Raw genomic sequence first — 6000 nt, forward strand, 5'->3', positions numbered from 1 at the left:
AAGGGGTTTTTGTTTGTTTGAACTGGAATAATAGCACCTACCTCACAGGGTTGTCATGAAGGTCAAGTGAGAAGGTTTGTGAATCCATTTGAAAACTGTAGAGTGCCATGGTTTGCTTAGCTCTTGGCTCCTGTGAAGGATTCTCATTCTGTGGAATACTTTTTATAAGGAAGTACCATATTGCCACATACCTGACAAAGTATAACATAATGAGCATAGCGTAGAACCCCAGGAATCATAGCATTTCTGAGCTGGAAGAGTCCTAGGTGTCCAGCGCCCCCCTCCCCTTGCTATCAGCCCACACAGGAAAAAGATCTAACCGGGATCACAGCGAGTGGGCAGTAGAGCTGGAACTAGGACTCAGGTGGCCTGCCTCCCACATCCCAGCCTTTTCACTATTCTTGTCTGCTTTCTACAAACCTATTGAATTTCTATTCAAACAAGCATTTCAAATTCAATTATGATTTTGATCCCCCTTAAGAAAAGAACACCAGAAAACTGATGGGCCAGCAGGTTGCATTCCTTACCGATAAGCTATAGATTGAGTTCTAGTCCTAAATGAAAGGAAGTCGGCATCCAGAGTTCCCTTCAAATTAGATAAAAATCTTGCTGATAGACAATAGCACAGGTCAATTTCAAATCGTGTTTCAATATTGGCAAGTTGAGGAACCTGGGGCAGAGGAGCAGGAGGCTCAAGGGTGAATGCAGACAGGTAGTTAGTTGGAAAATATGATGCAGCAGAAAATTCCCTCCAATTACTGAGGTCCAACAACTTGAACCAAAACATTCCAGAAAGGAGGCGAGAGAGCTAACCCAAGTAGGCTCTGCATGTGATGAATTCTGTTTTAATGCCTCAAAATCCTTTAAAGAGCATCTGAACTTAGGGCCATGTTGGCGAACCTATGGCATGCGAACTGGAGGGGGCTGCTTCCTTCCCCCCTTCCACTGTGCCTAAGGACATTTTTTCACATCACCCACCCCTCTGCCCAGCATCCCAATGGGAGTGCTTCCTCCCCCCTTTCTTGTTTGGGGTAAGTGGGAGGCTCATGTGCAGCGTGAGGGTACAGTTTGGGTACTCAGTCTCTAAAAAGTTCACCATCACTGACTTAGAACATTGTATATAATGCCTGGATGACAGCTGCTATCATGCTAGGACATTAGAAATCCAAAAAATCCTCTGCATAGAGGCCTCCCTCAAGCTCGGCGTTTGTAGTGATGTATAGAAGTGCACACACACACACACACACACACACACACACACACACACCCCTATAATAATCTTGAATCTCAGGATCTGGAAACTCAGAGGAGGGAAAGGGTTCAAAATAGCTTCACTTTTCCCTGAACAATCTTCCACAAAATGTCTGGTTCTCTAGTAAAGCTAGTTTGGGGGTGTTTTTGTTGTTGTTTGGTTGGTTGGAATTTTACCTTCATATAAGCTGATGTGTCCTGATTTTCTTGAATTCGATGAGTTTTTCTTATTCGATTCTTTGCTGAGCACCAGAGATGCCAAGAAACTGGGAGGCAGGTTCTTCCCATAGCCCCTGGTGGAGGGAAAGGGCATGTAATATTGGGAAGGTAAGAAAAAGAAATTGGGGGTGCGAAGAAGGGGGAAAGGTTTCTTATAGAACATGGTGCTTTAGTGGAGCCTTGGAGGGAGAGCATTCCAGGCTGAGGGGACAGCTTGTGCATAGGCAGGGAGGATGGAATGCCATGTGAGTGGAACAGCAAGTAGGCCAGTCTGAGTGAGACGTGAACTGCATGAGGGAGAAGTATGCAGTCTAAAAAGATAGGCTGAGAAATATCAATAAACCTACTGAGAACAGAAAACAACCTGCAAAGAATTACTTAATAATGACTGCTCTTTGGAGCAGAAATCCCTTAACCATTTGTTGTGTGTCTTAACCTTTTGGTAGTCTGATGAAGGCTATGGATCCCTTCTCAGAAGCCTGTTTTTAGAGCTATAAAATAAAATAGATAAGATTATACAGGAAACCAATTATATTGAAATACAGATATCAACTCTGTTTTAAAAACAAGTTCCTGGACACCCGGCCCCCAGGTTAGGAACCCCTGCCTTTGGTTGAATTCAACAGCTATCTTCATTTTTTAAAAATGGTTTAAAAATGGGTAGGGATGGAAAGAGAGAGACCACACCAGGAAAGCTGTTTGCTTAAAAGGGACAACAGAAACCTGGTGGAGGGTGTGGGGTATCCAGGGCAGGAGCAGGAAGCCACTGGGAGACAGACACTTTCTCAAAGATGTTCCCTTGATAGAATGCATCTTGGTAGGTGGCATTGCCTTTTCTTTGTTGACAAGAAGTCTTCTCTTGCTGCAGTCATTTGGACAGAATCAAAAGGTTGGGGGTGTGTGTGTGTGTGTGTGTGTGTGTGTACACTGTATACGCAGATACATTTATTTATACGTATATATTTTTATACACACAAACATATACATATATAATATTTATACACATTTTTAACAGGTTTGTGTTGTGGAATTATGCTGTAGGTATGGAGCAGATGCATTCTGGATGTTATACTGCCACCTCTTGGTTATGTAAATGAGAAATTCTGCAGTGGATGCTGCTTGTATGTTTCAGAGTCGGAATGCTGTTTGTAGGTTTCAGACTGGAGATAAACCCATAATGCACCATTCCCTGGTTCTTTTGGACCAGAGCAATTCTAAATAAATGAATAAATAAATGTTGAGAGCCTCATCTAAGGCACTATCACTAGTCTTTCGGAATTCCAGAAGCAAAAGGAATCTGGTGGGGTGGGGGGAAAGATATTTGGACTTTGAGGAAGTTGGAAATTGTTTGTAGAGTGCACTTTATCCAATCAGGCTCAAGGTAATTCAATCTTCACTTAAGTGTAACCTAAAGCACAGAAATCCAATCATTTTCTTTCTTTTTTTTAAAGAGCCGTTTGCCTCTTCATTTTAATCAATTTTAATCACTTTAGCAAGGTATTATTGGATAACGGGCTTGCAGGCTCAAGAAAGCTGCCCTTTTCTTATTAAAGTAGGTCTAAAACTCAGAATGAAATAGAAGCAAAGTGCCCTGGGAGCAGAGAGGTTGGTGGTTAACTCAATCTCCTCCTAGTCGGGGACCATCGTGGAACTTGTGAAAACAACAGGCTGGCTGTGCTTGGAGTGGGCATGTGGAGACCAAGTTCACTGATCTATTGCAACCCAAATGGCAAGAAGAAACCCCATTGTTTCCTTAATGCTGTGGTCTAGATAACCAGCCGACTCTCTTCTCCTTGGCAGTGGGAGAGAGGAAAATCATGTAATGAATCACTGGGGCCCAACTGCAGCTGTGGCAGCATCAGGAAGTGCTATTTGGAGTTGTTGGAGAGAGGAATATTAGTATAGGCTCAGAATGTCACAGCTGAGAGGGCCCTTTGAGACTGTCTCTTCTACCCTTTCCTTTTATGGAGAAGGAAACCAAGGCCTGCAGGGAAAGGCCTGTACCCATTTGCTTTCTCCATCTCTCGATCAGTCAGTTGTATGGGAGCAGCAAAGAGCAGGAGATTGCAATAGGGGAAAAGCTTGTTTCTACCTCTGCCTCTGAGGCCATGAGGCCTCAATCAAGTCATTTGACCTCCAGACCTCCCCCTTCTCTTTCTATAAATTGAACTGAAGAACAGCCTCAATCTGGAGTCTGTAAAATTAAAAAATATCTATATTTCCATGACTATCTTCATGGAATTGCTTTCCTTTATAATCCCATATTTTATTTTATGCACTTGAAAACATCATTCAGAAAAGGGGTCCCGTAGCCTTTTCCAGACAGACTGCCAGAGGGATCCAGGACACACAAAAGCAATTAAAACTCCCTGGCCTAGTACTAGCAGCCCTAAGGTCTCTTCCAATACTAAGTCTAGGATACTAATACTATTATTAATAATATTACTAATACATAATACAATACTAATAGTTCTGTAGGCATAAAGATAATTGTTGCTCAGTGGCCAGTCTTCCTTTTGTGGTTAGTTCCTCTCTGGAGGGTTTCTAGATTAATGGTCAAATAGAGATAGAATAAAAACATTTGGGAGGTCAGGCAAGACTAGAGGTGGTAGAGAAAGACGGGAAGATGTGAGAGAGGGACAGGGAAACCAAATGTGAAATGCTCTTTCATATTATTTTTTTTGAGCATGCACACTTTAAATGCTAGAAAGCCTTAATTCAATGCAGCAACACTTATCCAGTGTCTACTACACGCTCATTGACTGATGAGAAGCCAAGGATGGATGAAACTGGGTCCCAGCCTATGTGGAGCTTCATTTAGGTCGTAGACTAAAGGGTTCTGAAACTTTTTGTGTGTTCGGAACCACTCGGGCAATCTATCTGATGAAATCTATCTGATGGTCTTCTCAGAATCATGTTTTTAAATACATCAAATATAAGATATAAGATTACAAAGGAAATCAGTTGTTTTGGAATTATCAAAATTAAAATTAATGTACAATAAATTCAAATTTATATTTTAAGAGATTTACTAATAATCACTAGAAATAAAGGAACAAAAAGGTAACAAAATAAAACCACGTGTCTATGGCTAATCTACCTGTTCAAAAGCCCACTCCACCAAAGTTGCAACAGGAAGCAAAACACAAGACCAGGAACCCGACCCAATTTATCTCCCTATCTACATCACCACATAAGGACAGGAAGTCAGTGGGCTCCTGGGAAATGCAGTTTTTAGGGTAACAGATTTCCAATTACATCAAATTTATTTATTAAAAATGTTTTTTTTAAGTTTGCAGACCCCAGGTTAAGAATCCTTGGACTAGAGCAATATGGCGTATATATGGATAATACATTAAAAACGCTTTGCATTTGTTCATGAAGACTTGAAACCTGAGGTAGCCATAGCACAGAGAGAAGCCCAGTTATCCTTCCACCTTTCCTTTTTCAATCGAGGGTGCTGCCATCCTGCCCTTCACCGAGTTCCCCAGCCTCTGGGTTATCTTATGCTCTTCTCTCTCTGATTCTCCATATGGAAGCAATTATGAAGTGATGTTTATTCTGTCTCTGTTCCATCTCTCGTTGCTGTCTCTTTCTCTCCACTCACCTGGCCACCATCCTAGTTGAGGCTCTCATCACTTCTTGCTTTGACTGTTGCAATAATTTCCTGAGTAGCATCTCAAGTCTTGAATTTAATTTCCCCACAGCTGCCAAACTGACATTCCTCCAAACACAGGGCTAGTCATGTGACCCCTCCGCCCACTATAGCTCCCTATTGCCTCTGCAGTGAAAATTAAAACCTGAAGTGTGGCATTTAAAGCCATTTCTAGTGTAGCCCCGACCTCCATTTCCAGAGTGAAATCTTCCCACACTCAACATTTAAGCCACTTTGCCTATTTATTTCTCCTCCCTTCTCTGTCCTTTGCACATGCCATCTTTACCTTTTTCCTTTCTTCAAAGCCTAGCTCCATTATCACGTGATACAGGAAGCCTTTCCTGATTCATCATCCCTTCCTTAAATTATCATTTGGATATTTTCCTATGCACTTGTTATACACTCCCCAAGGAAGAAACTATTTCCTTCTTTGTCTTTGTATCCATTGCTTCTTGCGCAGGATCTTACATATAATGCATACTTGATACATGTTTCATAGATTGGATTGGATGGGGTCCAAGCACCATCCTTTAGCTAGGGTACATAGGGATTTACCTTATTTCATCTTTTCTTGAAAGTTATTGGATGGTCAAAAAGATTACAACCTTGGGTGGAAGGAAATTTCCACACCAACAGGGACTACAGATGTTTTCAAATAATTGACATTTAGGTCGTGCTTTAAATCTATTATTTCATTTGCTCCTCATGACAATGAGGTAGCATGGGTGTTAGTTTCATTTTACAGATGGAGAAACTGAGGCTCAGAGAGTGACTTGTTCAAAGTCACATATAGGATTATCTAGAACAGAAAGGACACCCAGAGGCCATCTAGTCAAACCCTTTCCTGATGAACCCCTTCTCATCTTTGGACCTCA

Source organism: Monodelphis domestica, chromosome X (assembly GCF_027887165.1).
Source record: "Monodelphis domestica isolate mMonDom1 chromosome X, mMonDom1.pri, whole genome shotgun sequence".
Lineage (NCBI taxonomy): Eukaryota > Metazoa > Chordata > Mammalia > Didelphimorphia > Didelphidae > Monodelphis > Monodelphis domestica.